The following is a 19800-nucleotide window of genomic DNA, read 5'->3' as shown; positions in this document are numbered from 1 at the left end:
ATAAACTTTTTTATTATTATTGAATCCTGCTAAATGTCTGGACCGATTATGTATATTCAAGTGGTTTCCAGAATTGGGATTTACCATTATGTTACTTTTTTTTTTGTTTTACTATTTTTTTTTAAATATAATAATAATTCTTACGTACGGCGATAAGCTTTCATTATTTATCCTTAATAATATAATGAAATGTCATCTATTATATATATAAAAACGAAACCCGTTTTCGTTGTCACGACATAACATGAAAACGGCTTGACCGATTTGTCTGATTATTTTTTTATAATATTCCTTGAAGTACGAGGATGGTTCTTACGGAGAGAAAAATTAAAAAAATTGAGTAAAAAAGTCTAAAAACAACACTTTTCTATATGCTCATACAAAATATTCGTAATAATATTTAAAGGCAATTTGAACTTTAATACCATATCAAGTTCAAGTGTTAGTGGAGGGGTTCCGGGAAGGTAAATTTTTATTTTTTGACATAATGTATTTGTTGTATTATCAACTTTCTTTTTTTTATCTTACTAGCTAGACCGGTGTCCCGAATAACAGAATAAGTATTAAAAAAAAATAAAGAATCGACTGTTAGGCGGTATGATGTTCGCCAGGCCAGCTAGTGTTATATGAATAATTATATGCTATAAAAGAGCAGTTTTGGCTTAGTGGCTTCAGCGACATGAATCGGCGGCTGTGCACCAATGGACTTTCTGTCTATTAAATGCGTACATCATTGAAAAATTCGCTCGAATGATGAAGGAAAACATCGTGAAGAAACCGAGATACCTTAGACCCAAAAAGTCGACGGCGTGTGTCTGACACAGGCTGATCACCTACTTGCCTATTAGATTGTCAAATCATGAAACAGATACACAAATTGAGACCCAGAACTAAAAAGGTTGTAGCGCCAGAGGTGTAAAACAAAATGCCATATTATTCTGAATTCGTCGCGACTATATTGAAATTGCGTCCTTATTTGTACAGAATTGGTTAATTATAAACCAGATCTTAATGTCGTGAATTCATGGTCATTTCGTACATAATATTATCTAGTGTAAACTAGCCCGTTTTATTAACAATTTTATACGTCCAGTCAATGTTAAAAATAAGAGAATTCCATATATAGATTTCGGTTTATACGTTTCTTAATCATTTAAATCTATTACTTTTTGCCAGCATAAAATGAATTTTATACAATACTTCTGGCTAGTTTGCCCCCTATGCTATATAATATCTATAACTAGAATGATGCATGTTTATATCTACAGCGCTAAGAATGTCACAGACTACAAAATAGTAGCTCAAATAGATTTCTACACGATCTATAAGTATTCTGTGGCAATACAGTAACGAGTAGCGTCACTCGAGAGAGCGGAGTGGCCTCCACGATGACGTCACGGAGGTCGCACTGCGCTTCCTACAGTACGGGACTAAATATTATACTAAGAATATTGATCAATCTCTTCGTAATCTGTATTAGTATAAACGTAGCCCCAATAAGTATATAGATATCACTAACTATACATATAAAAATGTTATGTTGGTTTGTACGCTTCAAAAACTTAAAATTTTTTGCACCGATCGAGCTGATTAGCTGAGCTATAAGCATGATATATAATCCGCATCAAGGATTGTTTTTATCTATTTTTTTTTTTGCTTTTTTTATTTTTTTTCCGCATTGCAAAATTAAACTTATATGAAATGTTTTCTTTGTTTTGTTTCTCATTTCTCAACCATTTAATCACAATGTAACAGCTAGTATAGGTACTATAATAATAATAATATGAAATAAAAACGCAATATCAAGCGCAGCAAGTGGAAATGCATAGGCACACTCCGAAGAGATGCCAATTATATATCAGGTGCTTGCTAGGGTTTTTATTTATTTATTATTTCCCAACATCCCCGTCTCTTGTGACCTTATTTTAGAAAGAGAAAGAAATTTCCTAATACATATATATATGTATATTTCTATTTCCTGTAGTGTGTGGGGGCCCGTCGTCTCACCTCCGCTACGCTCCTGTTGCACTGTGTGACGTATTTCACTATCTTACTGCATAAATCTTCCAGTTGCTATCTGAAGGCTCTTAATATTTCGGGTATATGACGGATCTGACTTTAAGCAAAATCTGTGCATCCAGGTTATAGGACATTAAGTTCTATATTTCAATATATAGCACGATATAAATCCGCAAACTACAGTCTTTATAAAACACGAGTGCTCTCAAAAAATACGAATATTCGAACCATTAATTAAATACGGACACAGATGAATATTGATGACGATCTTTTTCATTTACCAAATTCATTTGCTCAACGTAACTATGTAATACTCTTGCTAATTGAGGATCAAACCTTTTCGAAATATACAATATATCAAAAGTCAAAGTCAAAAATCATTTATTCATATAGGTAACACAATTTACAACTATGAACGTCAAAAAGATACTATATTACATTAAATGCTTCTAATTTTACATTTACTGCCAGTTCTCAAATCAAGGGCGTAGAACGGAGTGAAGAACTGGCAATAAACTCTCCGCCACTCTTTTTAATCGCCAAGTTTATTTTTATACAACGTTTGTAAGGAGCTGCAACCATTACGCCATGTTCTTCTCCACATGACATCTTAAGTAATAAATAATAATAAAGTAAATTAAAAACAAAGATTTGTCCTCTATCAGCAGGAGGCATGGTGAAATAGGAGCACGCACTTACATTCTCATGGGAACAATACGCAAATACATAGTAAAAATAACTAACATCACCGCATACACGAATTCAAGTACGACCAGTCACCACAATAGCACCCGTTCACGAGTATGACGCATGGCCAGCCATCGGCCCACTCGCCATATTTTGGAGAAAGAGACAACCCAACGCATGGACGCCGCAACAATCAATGACATTTAAGCGAGCATGACGATCCTTGAAATGTGAACTTGGCTACATAAGAAAATAAAATAATAATAATAATACTAATCATGTAATAATTATACTGTAAGCGACAATTACTGTAATAAACAGTTATAAAACTATATACATCAGTGGCGCTACAACCTTTTTAGGTCTCAGATATCTGTATATGTTTAATGATTATTTGTCAATCTAGTAGGCAAGTAGGTGATCAGCCTTCTGTCTGACACAAGCCTTTGTCTTTTTGGGGTCTAAGACAAGCCGGTTTCCTCACGATGTTTTCCTTCACCGTTCGAGCGAATGTTAAATGCGCATAGAAAGGCCATTGGTGCACAGCCGGGGATCGAACCAGCGTTTAGGTCCTTCACTAGTTCTTAGTAAGATACAATATTAATTATTAAAATTATTTATTACAATAATTAACAATTGTTACGTAATGAAGTTATTTAATTACTATGTAAACCCTTGACAATATTAAAATTTAACGCTTATAAATACTGCATATAAAATTTTCCATACACTTTCAGATTTCAATGAACGTAAAACAGTGGAGCTATTAAAAACAAATTGCTTGTAGCCGATAACAATACACAAACCTTAGTTTATAGAATTTCGCTTTGGAAAAGATTAAATAATACCCCTGCGTCGAAGGCAATAGGTTACCAGTAATACTGTTACAGTATTACTTTTAATACACTGTTCCTATGTGAACATAGGGTAGGTACAAAATTAGCTAAAGATTGGGATTGATTTAGCGCTAAGAATGACTTGCGAAGGTCAACGTTTTGGGTTTTATGACAGCCCTAGATCTAGTTAAGTCTACTATGGATTGATAATCAGAGTCTAGGGCCTTCTTTAGGGTAAGACTGTGGTTTCCATAGCAGTCCTGAAATTGATGATTGGATTTCACTTTAACTCAAACTCAAAATAACTTTATTCATATGGGTAAACAACTAACTTACTCTAAATTTTCTCGCTAAGTGAATGTAATGGAAGAAAGAAAATATGTGAAACTGATTCAAAATTTACATTTACTACCAGTTCGGAGTCAAGGGCGTAGAGCAGGCAATAACTGGCAAGAAACTCTCCGCCACTCTTTTTAATCGCCAAGTTTTGAGTCATACAAATTGTTTGAACTGGAGCAAATCAATCCCAAGGATTAGGAATTAAATATTCGTCAAATTCATTTATTGATTAATTTACGTTTTTAGTTTATTTAGTGATAATTCTCTAATTTCGTTTGGGAGTTTGTTGTAAAAACGAATACAATTTCCATATACGGAGTGGTTTATCTTTTGGAGCCTGGTTTGTCGTACGCTTAGATTAGTTCTCTTTCGGTGAAAGTCACCATTTGTTTTAAAATTGCTTATATTTTTTGTTCATACAACAAGACTTTAAGAATATATTGACCAGATATGTCTCATATAGACACATTAATTCGTCTGTTCTATATAATTTGATTATTGTACTATCTAAGATAAATACAAGAAAATATGAATATGGATAGAATTATTTATGCAATACGCTGTACTTATTACGTATTGGTCACCGAGTAATCTCATTTGCGGTATATTATGTAAGGTTTTAAAACCTACTTTTAACAATGATACTTGAAATTTCTATGTGAAAAAAGAACGAGGTCAATTTTCGTATAGAAGATATTTTTAATAACAATTGATTGAGAACACATAGATAAATAATAAATCATTACCATAACAAATTACCCCTATTATACACCAAATATTGTAGAACTAAAAATACAATTTACTAAAAAATTATGTAGAGCGGTTTGTAGCGCCATCTAGCGGCAATTACTTCAAACTGAGCTCTCACGTACACCACACCGCTTCCTCGACTAGTTGCACAACCGGTTGGCGGATTTGGCTTTGAAAAGTTTTCGTTTTACGGCAATGGTTTTGGGAATGAAACGATATTGTAGGGCGACAGGTCGTTATTATCATTACGTTGCATGTTTTATAACGTATTCATAAACTGTTAATTCTAGATTGGTTGTTTTGGATTTGTATCAAAGAAACCCCACTAAGATAAGAAGCAGACATATTTATGTCTGTTTAGGTTTATTTATTAACCAATAAGAGCTTGTAAACCTTCAACTCATGAGATTGAACCGTTCTTTGTATTTTAAACTAAACCGTTACATCTATGAAGTATATTGTATAATTACGAAACATATCCAACTTTCGCAATACGAAATTAAGAAAATTTATAGATATTTCCGTTTAAGGAAATACATTTGACATTGGCTTCAAGAATATCAATGATCTTCCTGTTATTGCATTAACTGGTTACGTAACTTCGTCTATTACTATAAACGACGAAACACCCCTAAACTGCTTCACACATTTGGATGGATTTTGGTATAGGTAATTTATTTACGGACCTGACCGTGCAATATAATCCAACGAACCAGCGCGCTTACTCTGTAACTTCCAATTGTCGTTTCAATTGTTTTTATACCCAAAGTTTGCGACATCATGGCTACTACAGATACTATATTCAATTTGCATACAAATACGGAATTTCACTCACATTGCGATGGCTCGCAAGGGCGTTGCCGGCCTTTTACCCTATTTACCTTTTAGTACTAGTGCAGGTTAATTCAATCACGGGATAAGCTGCAAATAACTATATAATATTTTGTCCCTGTTACTCTCACGACATTGAATATATTATGAAGGTTTTAGGATGTGAATAAAGCGTTAACTAGTTTTTTTTTATAAATCACTCGTAGTTATTACGACTGGTTATGTATATAGAACCCGTGTACGCTCGTAATTATATCTATTAGAAACAACCTCATTTTGATACAGTGAAAGTAATATTTGAAAGTAAAACTGAATTAGCGAATTTAGAATTCGAAATTTGAATTCAAACCAAAAAGCTACATATTTCGTTTTGTTTTTTAATAGTTACAAAGGAGGTTTGTTTAGTTTTATCCTTTAAATTAGTATTGGTATAAAATGGTTTAAAAACAGGTATTGTAATAAAATTTGCGTATTTCTCTAACACATAATTAAAAATTAAGTGATTTAAGTATCATTCATGATTATACTAAAATACGGTATCTTTAGGAAATATTCGATAAGATTATCACAATTCGGAAACCACTAATTCACATTTAAATTATAAACAATTTACCTATTTATTTTTTTCGATAATAAATCTACTATCAAATGACATATCAGCATATAGATTTTTTGCTAATCAAGGTTCATATAACCTTTAATATTAAAGTTGCAATTGAAAAACAGTTAAATAAAACTATTTGTTGTATCCTAGAACATGATTTGATTCTTTAAATCTGAAACTTGGTTACATTTTTAATATGAAGAAATCAGGTTATATTATTATTGTCTAAATAAACACGGATTATAAGTTAAAGGAATAAAATTAATTAAAAGCGTATCAATAAACAAAGTTCAGAACAAGTAGGTCACTTATTGTATAAAACATAGTAAACTACGATAACTTAGCTTCTACGCTTTGTCTAGTACTATTTAACGCGATGACGCAAAAATAATTTTCTATAAGCAAGCAAGTAAAGCAATCAAGCAAAGAAAGCAAGAAAAGTAAGAAAACAAAGCAAATATAGCAAGGTAAGAAATCAAAGCAAATATAGCAAGCAGAGAATCAAAGCAAGCAAACAATTGAAAGCAAGCAAAGAAAGCAAAGGAATGAAAGTAAGTAAACAATTGAAAGCAAGCAAAGAAAGCAAAGGAATCAAAGCAATCAAATAAAGCAAAGAAAGCAAGCAAGGAATCAAAGCAAGTAAAGCAACCAAACACACAAAGCAAAGCAAGCAAGACAGTCGGTGATTTAACAGTGCCTTCATATTTCCACAGTTTCTGAGACTTTCAAAATGTACCCATGATTGCAGTTCCGCGTTTACAGCTCCTCCGTATGACAAAGTCATTCTCATTCCATCTTCGTATAGATTTTGCCTTCTTCTGGAGATTAGAGCCTCCTTGGAGTAGCACCGTATCGAGGTTTTTTCACCGGTGACTTCTTCCATTCTAGGTCAATGTGGCAGACCGTTTGGGATCTTCATATCACTGATAGTTAATTAGCAGAATTTACAATTCTAACAACAATCGTTTACGAATAGATTTTGTCCATGAAAATGGAGGGAAAGAGACGAAGAAGACACAGCCCAACACGATGGCCTATCACAAATCTAAGCAAAAGTTTCTGATGCCATTCACCTAACTGGAAACCTAGCAGTAATTTACCAGAACGGGGTCGGGCGGATCACGACGTTAAGTAGTGAACTGGAGGATGTTATATGTATATTAAAAAGATAAATAGTTAGTGGAGAAATAGTATGACAGCTCTCTGAACCTTTTATGAACGTATTGTCTGGTGTAAAGTTTATCTTCAGTAACCCGGTTGTACAGTTTGCCAATAACTACACAACGATAATACAGTTGTCTCTTTCTAACATGTGGTAAATAGAATTTTAGAAAAAGACGACTCTCCATATAGTAAAAAAATTCATATATAAAATAGTTTTTAAAGTAATTATACGGTCTTAGTTCTGTGATATTACCCTATTAGCCTAGTATTGGTGAAATAATTAACTTTTATAGTTTATCAATAATCAATAAATAATTGTATTAGATATAACAATCCTCGATTTGTAAGTCATGGCCAAACTTAATCAGGAGCACTGAATAGTAAAATATATTTATTAGTTTTGATAATATACACTGATGACGTCATCCATTTTGCGTGAGCCTAGCCACTAAATTATAATATTTAAGCGAAAATAATGTCCTAATACCGCCCCATATATACAAAACTACTTTAAAGTATTAAACCGTTTCACTTTAAATTTCTTCCAGATTCATAAACTTTCAATAAAAGATAAAAATTTCCAGCGTTCATTTAGCAACATAACAGGAATGTGTTAACAATAGAGAACTGGTCGCATTGAATTTGCAACCTTATTCCATATACATAAAGCTTATTTTACTCTAAATTGAGCTCTCGTTCGCAGTCGGTCACTGGTCATTATGACCATTATATGATTTACAAGATAAAGAGGGCTTCTAATTTCAAATGTGCCAACTGCCAATAACTCCGAAATTAATTCCATATTTGAAAATTGTATTATTTTTAAACAGTTGACAATTAACATCGTAGATCTTTGACTTACGTTAAATAAGGTTTTAATACTTAGTAACGTAAAAAAATCTGTACGTTTCTGACATTAATACAAACTTATAACACACTTATAATACAAAAAAGCCAAGAAGCCAGTTACTGAACTTCTGAAATCTAAATAAATACATTTTAAGAAGCTCTCATTTGTGATTGATCTTTAAATACGAGTATATCGCAGACTCATGGTGTTCATTTAATTAAATATTTGGTTTATCGTAAAACCAATCTTAGTGTAAGGCAATAGAGTTGTCATTACAAAACACATAAAGTCGATACAAAATGGCGATAGATTTATAAAGGGCCCTAGGTTTAGGGGACTTCCTAGGGTCAAACATGTATTGTTGTAACATTGTAAGTTGTGTCGTTTTAATGCTATGCTCCGAATTCTGTTGTCACGACACGAAAACTTTCTTTTATTAACCTGAACTAAAAGTAATTTTACTTTTCTGTCAACAGTATTTTAAATTGCTTAAGTATTATAGATAAGATGTTCTAAGTACTAAAAGCATTGCACTATTGTTTTGAAATATATTACGAAGTAATTTTGAAATAATTATTAATTAAGCAATAAGCAATATATTTATTGTGGAGAAAGTTTGGGATTCTATTATTTTCTTTATAGCGTAGCAATTGGTTACGTCACGTCACGGACACCCCTTCCCCCTTCCCATTTCGCCCCTCCGCCCCGCATCTCAACTGCCTCTTATCAATCACGACGAGATTATTAAAAAGTTAAAAGATCACATTTTTATTAGTACATTCTTAGACATACTGTTTACTCTATAGCTAATTTGATTGTTCTGTCTGTGGATAAATTTGACGTTCAACTTCGAAAATCGAAAATATATTAGTGTAGTACATTTAATTAATAACTGCATTAATCTTTAATTAATGGTACATGAAGTTCGTGTGGTTAAACCCATCAGAATCCATAGAAGTCGTGTCAAAGCGTAAAAGTGTATAAAGAAATGAATTCCTGCATGCAAACGACGCTTAAACTCCCAATTTAAACTCATAATTACGAACAGTTGATGCGATATCAATTAGTGCCAGATGCCTACAAACCAGTTTCGGTTCAATATGAAACTACAACACAAATTGATCATAAAAATGGTATCCGCTCAAAAAGTTGCCTACCTGCTAATTAGACAAAGAGCGAGCGGTCTTCAGTGTCACGACACAACACACATACACATGTAAATAGCGAGCGCGGGAATTGTGCGGAGTGGCGAGGCGTCCCGCGTCTCTCCACAAGCGTTTATCGACAAAGACTGCCCGAGTTAGGCCCGCAATGCACGCGGCATTCAACGGATGGCACGAGCGTCGAACAGCTGATGCTTGCGCGCACCTGTGCACTATCAGACGTACTCTCTCTTTCTTGCATGTGACGCGAGCGCAGCGTCAGTAGCCTCTAGGGCTGTTGCGGTTTGATGAACTTTAAAGATTTAATATTTGAAGTTATAATTCTTTTGGCGCGTTAGGGAGAAATGTTAAGAGTTAATTTTTACGATGCGCGCGCACGTCGTCACAAAAAAACAACACCCTGAAGTTAGCATAGCCAACATTATAAAATAAAAAATGTCCATTTCTTTAATTATGTAGAAATATTTTTTTGTGATATTTAAATAAACTTTAATTAACTAGATTAAATGCGTTATAATAAAACTTTCAATGTATTAAATAACTTTTCTCTGTTGTTAGTGTCCTTTTTCTACAAACGTAGAAGGTGAAAGATAATTTTTTTAAAAGATTTTTAAGAGACGCGAGTACAGAAGTACACACATGTTTTTTTTAGCTTAACGGTTTCGTAAACCGCGTGATTATAATACAACTATGATAGTAAAATTGTGACTAAAACAAATCAGTGTTAGAATCTTAAATCGTTGTTAATTTAAGGACTTTTTAATTTTAATATGATGATTTATCAAATCAAAGTGTTTTTTTATTTTTATAAAATCACATACTTAAACTTACGTTCATAGTTTACAAGACATTCGTCGATAACAATTAGGAATCTCTGAATGGTTCTCTCTTTCGACTGTTTTCTCTGAGATTTAGAAACGAGATTCGTATGGCAAAATCATGTAATACATTTTCACGTCGTTATAACGTCACTAAAGGTATATTTGTCAACCCTATTTATGTTGGCCTGAAATCGCTGACGTCGTGGTGGAACGAACCCCGTGTGAACGTGCGTTTCGGCTGCTCCCTGCATCCTTACACACGACAGATGAATGAAGCAATGCGCTTTTAATTGTTGGTCCTGTCAAAATTTAATTTTGAAATTAGAACATGCGCCTGAAGTTTTTAATTTATACGTTCTAAAATATGAAGGATTTGATCGTCAGACCCAAAATTGTTGTTAAAGTGTTTCTACCACGATCCTTGCTATATTCCATTACAAATGGGATTTGGGAATCGTTTAGTTGCTGGCTGGCTAGAAGAACAAAAATTCAAATAAAAGTTTTTATGGTTTCCGAACGTAACCTTATAGATATAGACTATAGACTGCAAATCATTATGAATAGTTACGTATCTGTGTATATACAGATGTATTGTTAAGTTATGTGAGGAATTCATAACGCTGTACGCATTGTTATTCAGGTACGAGCTGTATTAATGGAGAAAGGTTTAAATACTCATTTTACAGTTAATGTTGCTTAATAAAATTTATGTAAGTGAATTGAGATACTTGTAATAAAACATTTGTCTTAAGCTGTACCTCATTTGATTTCCAGTCAAATTGACTACAAGTCTAGCATCTATAATTCCCAATAGTAATAGCGACTGCCATCTCAACAACTTTAGTCTCTGGTACGCAATCCCAAGGACTGTCTACGGATATCGAAGTATTAGTAACACAGTACCAACGCAAACCTTTAGGGTTTTTTTGGCCCTTAAATTTAGAAGCATTTTGTTACTGACGTAATGAGGTATTTAATTACAGATAGATGTCAAACAAGAATCATTATATTATATAGACAAAGTTTGTCTATATATTATGACACTACCTTAACTACTAACAACTGAGGAAACAAAATCATATGCGGTATTGGTGACTTCTGGCAGGGGAGACTTCGTGAGACGGCGTGCCATCTGAAAAACCATGATACATATTTTGATTGTATCTTTAATTTTCTAAAACACGTAAAGGGCCTGTAAGCGTATTTCGAGAAGTTTTAAAAACATATACAGTTTTATTCGGAGTAAATCAATGTTTTAAATATACAGTTACACGTGCGAAAGCTGGGTTTATTGTTTTATAACGGTCGTTGTCCTGCCTCGTACAAATAAACATCAAGTTTACTTTATAGTAGTACTCTAGTTGAATTAAAACTAAGAAGAGTTATTATTTAAAAAAAATCATGTATCCTTTATTAGTTTATTTTTTGTTCCTGTTTAGTTTCTTTTTCTTAACAACTATATGTAATACATGTATTTTTGCCCTTCTTGCCTATCTTATGTAATTTGATACTTTTTTTTTTCTCACAGTGGTTGCAAGAGATCGCTCGAAAGCGATAAGGCCGCCAGTTGCCTTTCCTTTACATGTTATTGTTAAATTTTTATATTATAAAGCAACAACGTGCGAATAAATAAATAAGAGTTTCGGCATTTTATAAAAGATTTTATTATATTTATTTAGCAGTTTGTTGATAATCCACAGCTTTTTTAAATATGATATTTTTTTTACCAATTATTTGTTATAACGGTCGGAGAATAAATGCTTTACTTATATTTATACATTTCAAGTAATTGTTAACTAAAGTAAATATGTAGGTACTTAAAAATACTTTAATATATTTGGACCTCTGCGCAGTACACTAAGTAAATAAACTTACGTAAAAAAGAAATTAAGAGTGGTGTAAACATATTTGCAATTTATTTTCTGATTCAAATATTATGTAACATAAGCAACCGTTTTAGTTCTGTTTTGCGATTATTTTCTTCTAAGGCAATGTGATTCTTATTTCTAAAGCATTCTGCCTATGTATGAAAAACGCCGTCGACTTTTTGGATAGGCAAGCCGTTTTTATTAAGTCTTTGTGGGAATATATTAATTATTAGACATCTATTTTATTTTACATGTAAGAGTTAAGTGATACCTTAAAATTAGGCAAGGTTTCCTAACGATTTTTTGCTTCACCGTACGTGTGTTAACTGCGCAGATAGTCCATTGGTACACAGACGGGGATCGAACCTACAACCTCATAGTTGCACGCTGAAGCCACAAGGCTGTTGGCCTGCTCCATAATAAAATATATGAAGAGAAAAGTCAGCTATTGTATAAAAATATACGTATGTAGTGGCCGGTGACCGCAATTACGACACTTTCACAAGACATTCCAAATCAATTCTTTCAATCATGACTAAGGACGCTTATTGTTCTCTCTGTTACACACATATTTAGATACTAGATGACACGGTGAACTTCGTATCAACTACATATATTTGTGTTAAAACTTAATACAAAAGTTTAAAACAGATCAAAGAGATCTTAGAAGAACAGGTATGAAACACAAATATCTGTATATGACAACCAAGCGACATTTTTTATTTCTAAAAACTCAAAAGACATCAAATATGGTAAATATTTAATAGCTAGGAACATTTTTATTGGAAAATTCATTTGTCGTTGGGCCACAATTAACTAGTACATTTAATTAACTGTCTGAGACATTAATTTTAAATCACATCAATTTAAAAGAAATCTTAATTTAACAAATGATTGTACACATCCGCCATATTGTCTCTTAAGTTTAAAAAATGATTAAAGATTGTTAAAGGACTCTAATTAGTATCAGTAGAGATTTAGATTAATAGAACACGTAATACACAAATGCAAGGTCACTTATGTATCGGTACTTCGTTCCCACAAAACATTTAACTTTTAAGTACACAATATAGGCCGGCAACGCCCTCGCGAGCCCTCAGGTGTATCCATGGGAGGTATCGCGTAACATCAGGTGAGCCTCCTGTTCTATAAAAAATTATTTAATCACGTGCTAGCATTTCAATCTTTGTCTACTCTTATTCTGTTTGAAGAGCAAATGTCGTTGACAAATTTTGTTGTATTGGCACACCCTTAGAGAGAAAGTAATAAACTTTAATTATTCAGATAAACCCTGACCCTATTATTCATAAAAATTCAAAGTACTCAACTATCCCCTTTCATTACAGCTTAATTACAATTGGACAGATAGAGACAAAAAATACTGATGGTGCAATCGACTGATTTATCTTTTAGTAGTTAAGTCCCAGTTTATAATAATAGTTAAGATACATATATGGTATCCTGAAGTTTTTGTAGATATTGATGTCTTCTATAAAACTGTAGTACATCACTTTGATCTATTGGCAATAGTTTCCGCAGCGTATGTGATATAGGGTATATTTATTGGTATATTTTTTACATCTTGGGTTATAATCGAAATTTTCAAAGGGGTTAAAAAAGAATCTATAATATAATAATCTGTGTTAATAAAAGGTTATAGGGGACTCTAGACTTAGATTTTTTTATTTATTTTTTATTTTTAAAAGACAATTCACACCAATTGACCTAGTCCCATGCTAAGCTGGTGAAGCTTGTGTTATGGGTACTAGGCAACGGATATACATACATATTATAGATAGATAGACATATAAATACATATTTAAACACCCAAGCTAAGCACAAAACCAAATGCTCATCACATCGATGTTCGTCTCAGCCGGGGATCGAACCCGGGACCCATGGATTCGCAGTCAGGGATGAGCAATGAGTCGTCAAATTATTATTAGGAAACGAATACGAGAAATTCAGTCTCATTTTAGCATTCAAATTATTATAAATATTCTTTTGAGATATTTATCGTTGTATAACATATACATTTCGATATGATACTCCAGAGTTAATCAATAAATCATCAGGTGTACAGAGAGCGGCTCGCTCCGTCGATTTCCACTGGCTGTTACGGTTCGCCGAATAAAAACTTGTCTATCGTTAGTACTGTTATACCGCATTGTTTTAATTATGTTGAAATAATTCTTGTGTATGAAAGAATTGAGACTTGAAACCCCTTATAAGTCTAATTACACTACACTAAAATTCCTTTTCTGTCTCTTTCTTTCAAATTGTTTTTACGCTGGGATGAAAAGAGACAACGTTAAATCGACATTTTTTTAAATTACATATGTATCCATTAAATATGAATCACGAGTATTTTATACCAAGTTGTAAAATTTACGTACTATATTTTTCTTTCTGTATATAGGTTAAAACTTAAAAGATATATAAAAATATATTTTTTATGGACCATATCATATATCGTAGTATGTATTGCATCTTCTTGTCATTAATAACGTAAAATTTGAATTAAAAATAAATATCTAATAACAGACAAAACTTGTAAATACTGTATATTCATTTTAAAGCCGTAAGTAATAATTAAACGCAAAAATACTTATTATTATTAAATAAGAGATAATAATAATAAGGTTTGATATAAGGAATAAGGATTGACATTGAAATTATTAACGACCTTAACTTGTCTATGGTTAACGGTTGTCTATGTCCAGAGCACAGACACTGTGGCCAATGAACAGATTCCTCAAACCGGTTGAAATATCGCACGCGACAGCTGATTTCGCTGGACGAAGGAAAAAAATTTGAAACACTGCACGCTGCCTTGATTATATTGATTATTTTAAGTTTTTTACAATTAATGTAAAGAGGGAAGGTTTGTAAACACAAATTTGTCTAAATGTATCAAACTGAAAAGCTGTTTCATTTATGTTTTTGCTTGTACAGTGTACACGTACCAAACTAGGAGTTTAGGCACCTTTCATTCGAATTCTTCGCTTGATACATTCGGTAGTGGGCTGATTAATTTAAAAAAAACATTGTTATGCGCCTTTCTGGTAACTAAGCCGCATTGTTAAGCAAAAAAATACTAGTAAAGACTAAAATTGGAAGTGTAATATAATTAATATAATAAATAAATTTGCTAAATTTATGTTTACCATAATTGTAATCTATTTTAGAATAGACGGCTTGTATCATATACTGAAGAAAATGCATTATATACTGTGTGAACTATACACAAACACGCGTCAAGAATTAAATATCTTTGCAATTATCAAATGAAATCGTCCTTAAGTAAAGTCCAAATATTTTTGCGTATGCTCTTGTCTCTTTCTATCAAATTGGTTTGACGCTGTGATGAAAAGAGAGATTAGTGCTTCAGTTAAGAGTGCAATTAGTTATACGCGATTTAACAAATGCTAAGATATAGTAATTATCATCTGGGTATATCCCATGACCGAAGTCCTGGCAACATCTACTCGTAGACAATATTTGCGTTTGATTGGAATCATTACATATAGGACGCATGAATAATTTAACAATAGAAATATTTATTTCACTAAAAAAAATTTGAATAAACCAAACAGATTTTCACCGAAATATAAAAGAAATTTCTCTCTTAGTAACAGCGGCAACGTATCATTCAATATCCGTACAGCTGATTTGCATACAGACCATACTGACTCTTTGGCTGTGGTAGATAGTAAGATTTAAGTTGGCATCTGGTAGATAGTACTGTTTTTTTATGTAACTTAAATAAGTGTTATTATATTGTACTGGGTGTCAGCAATAAAGGCTTAATAAAAAAAAATAGATAGTACCGGTGACCCCAGAGCTGGTGCTTTCCTCGCTCAACGAATAAGTATCGCAATACAGCGAGGAAATACTGCCAGCGTTGATGGTACACGGCCAGAGGGACCAAACTTTTTAAATTTGTTTTATTTTCTTTTTATTATTACTATGTAGGTTAAGAAAATTGTTAATACTGTATATTTGATTGTTATGTTTAGGTTTTAATAAACAGTTGAAGATGTTTTATAGAACTCGCAAAATAAAGACGTCATACATGTCATACGTAAAATGTTATCAACATATAAACCTGATATATATATGAAAGAATGTACGATTTGCTCTTACGCCCTTGTGTAATACTATCGAATGTAATATTCGGGGCATAAAAGCTCGACCTCAATAATAAGACCTTGTATCGCGAGACGCCTTCAAATGTTTTGCACGTCACCTATTACATTATCGATATAGTTATATAATATACGCTGTATATATATTATAAATGAATTTAACTATATCGATAATGTAAGAGAACTAGAAGGCCTTTCCCCTGAAGGGATGGGAATTAACGGTACTGAAGGATAAGACGAAAAAGCAATATATAAAAGGAATATAACAATTCTTAGGTGAAAATCAAACGGGCTTTATTATGATTATTATTTGTTATATAATATCACAAATACAGCTTTAGATATACCAATATATATTCTTAACAAAGACAATTAAAATAATTATCTTTGGTAAGACAAAGTTTATTCACATTATAGCAACGTTTGATATATAATATTTTACAAAGGTATAGCTGCACGCAAATAATAATTGGTGGGCCACGAACAGAGATCACTTACTCCATCCATATCTAAACGTATATGTTTCATGCCCTGTTCGTGTTACGGGACACCATTTCAGCTGTGTATTCTTGATGAGATTTACTTGCCAGTAACGATATTTTATATATTTTTCACTATGTATTCAAAGTTTAATAATCAAATAACTAAAAAAAACAAACATCAAAATAGCGGAGATTTTTGTCGCACTGCGAGTAAAAATTGTTACGTTAAATGTTTTTTTTATTAATTCAAAGCTTCACTTATATTGTTAGTACAGTAATCCCCCTTATATCGCGATAGACCCTGACCGCGTTATAGGAAATCGTGTTGTAGGAGTATTCTCGTAAAACCGTTTTTTTTAACAATTCAATAACTCTGAACATACATTTAAAAAAGTTATTTAGTTTAATTTATAACAACAACAACCAAATTATGAACTTGACAAATCATTAAACATTTCACACCAAATAAATATAACTTGAGAAATCTTCGCGGTATAGCCCCCCCAAGTTATATGACAGTAATTTGAACTGTTTTAATGACATCTATTGCTTTGGATTAAGGTATATTTTAATCTGTATCGCTTTGATGCTAACACCATAGTAAAAACTCCTCTGGCGTGTTAATCTTAAGTTATAAAAAAAAGTTATAAACAATTAAAGATGAAAAAAAATGGCATTTCGTTTTTTGCCAATATTTAACAAACTATTAATATTTAAGAAAATTTTACAATTGCAATTTTTTATGTGCTAATACACGCTTTTGGCACATTTTTCTAGACGTCATTCCGATTCCAATGAGCTATCGCACATAATTTTAAGAGCAGTATCTCTATTTTGTACCATTTTCAACTTGTCGACTAGACTATTAGTAGTCTGTTTGACAATATTTTTATTCCCGTTTTGACAACGGGCTTCTCAAGGCCTTGTATGGCATTAGAAACATTAACATCGCGTCGAATAATAAACCTTTCCTTAGAGTTTTTGAAGTCGCTTAAAAATCTATAATTGACGATAATGAATTTACGGTTTAGTATCCACTACATATGTAGGATAAATTGTGAAGACTTTGTTCCAAACATGCTTATATCAGGAACTACAAATTGAAATTTTTTTAGGTACTTTTTATGTACAAAAGTAGTTTTATTGAATTATTATTGTGTTGAATAGTTTATGCGGCATATCTCCGATTCAAATTTAAACATGCCTAGTTGTTAAAAACTAAAAAATACTTGTAGAAATGTAAACTATTAACTAACCAATTGTGTATGGATTAATTAATAAAGCTTTAATAATTTTTATTTGTTATATTATATCACAAATACAGCTTTAGATGCTTGGTAGACGAATATATATTCTTAACAAAGACAATTAAAGTCTTTAGTAAGACACAGCTTATACACATTAATTATAGTAACGTTTAAAATATAATATTTTACAAAGGTATAGCTGCACGCAAATAATAATTGGTGGGCCACGAACAGAGATCACTTACTCCATCCATATCTAAATTCAAATTTAAACATGTCTAGTTGTTTAAAAACTAAAAAATACTTGTCAGTCCACATCGTTAAAGCTATATCGATTACCAGTCAAGCATTAATATAAGCAAAATCATTTTGTCATTCAGCAAACACTTATTGCGGACTGGGAGCATACAAGGGAGGGCGTGACCCTCAAATTTTATTGTGCAACCCCAGTATGGCGAATGCAAACCCCAATTTATAAGAAAGGAAATATCACATATCAACCGAATGTAATATTTTGGCTAATTTTATTACGGTTTAAATCGACTGTGATTTTTATAAATTTCTGAATTGAATTATCATATTGATGATTTTTTGAATCGGTTTGAGTTTCGATTTCCGTAGTAAATTATTTCTAAAGTCCTGTAGTCTGTGGTAATAAGACAATTATATCGTACATATAATGTATTAGATATACTCTACCCTGTCTTATTGCAAACAATATAGTCCGATTAGAGATTAGATATTTCATCAATAGCGGTGAGTATTATATCTTTAAACAATTTATATTTAATCGTGAAACGATTTGATTCCTGTAGTACTAATTAATATACAGAGTCATTAATTTAAAAAAATAATTTCTCTGTAAAGGCTAAGCTTACCAGCAGATGCTGACAAATTAAAAAAAATAACTTAAATAAATATTTCAATGAAATTAACAACACTTCAGTTTTAACGCGAAATCATCGCAATGAAAACAATATACGATCAAATTGATATATCAAATGGCAACCCACAGTGTAAAGAATAAATAATAAAGCGGCAACATTTTGCATTAGTAACGATATCGACCGACTGCGGCTTGGCTGGCACGCACTGTGTTGTTCCCTTGATAATTTTACTTTAACGAATCATAATTAATAATTAATTGTCGCTTCAACCTTCTGGTCATTTGATTCAATAATTATAAGCGAGCCTTCTCTGCCTGAAGTAGTTTTTTGGTTCACAATTCAAGGACATACCTGTAGAATCCATTGAACAGTCAGTGTTCAAACGTTTCAATATTTGTTTATTATATGTAAAATAATAATTTATTTATTTGCAAATACAGGGGTCTAGGCTCAGAATATGATTTTGTCCCATTCGGTGTCGAGACCCTTGGTCGGTGGGGTCCTAGCGCTTTAAGGCTTTTTTTAAAAGAAATATCAAAAAGGTTAGTCGACATCACAGGAGACCGAAGATCTGGCAGATCTGGCTCTTTGTCCTAGCTACCTAGGACAAAAAATTGTCTAGCGATTCAAAGGGGGAACGCTGCCAGTATCTTCGGAACTTTGCCTAAAGGGACTTTTAATAATATATTTTAGTTTATGTTAAGGTTAGTTATTTATTTCAATGTATAATGTATTTAATTTATTAAATATAATTACGAAATTAAAAAAAAATCATTTAACAAATAATATACACGTCATGTGCACGAGGAACATGAATCCCTAAAGATGCTCTAAATTTTTGACTTACCTTAGTAAAATTTTTCAAGCAGAGATTATTACCGCGCAAACTTAAATTTCACCCATATAAAGAACACGTTCCGACACAACGCAAACACATAACTTATATTAATAAAATAAGAGAATTGAGTGCTTTTGTATTATTATATCTAATGTCTGGGCTACGCCTAACTGTATTTATTTTTTTCTATCCAAGGAGAATGTATCTTTATCAGTATTGAACACCCTGATAGGTCTAGTTCATTACTTGTAACTGTATCTGAGGCT

The sequence above is a fragment of the Pieris napi genome, chromosome 21, assembly GCF_905475465.1.
Source record: "Pieris napi chromosome 21, ilPieNapi1.2, whole genome shotgun sequence".
Lineage (NCBI taxonomy): Eukaryota > Metazoa > Arthropoda > Insecta > Lepidoptera > Pieridae > Pieris > Pieris napi.
This window is presented reverse-complemented; position numbering follows the sequence as displayed.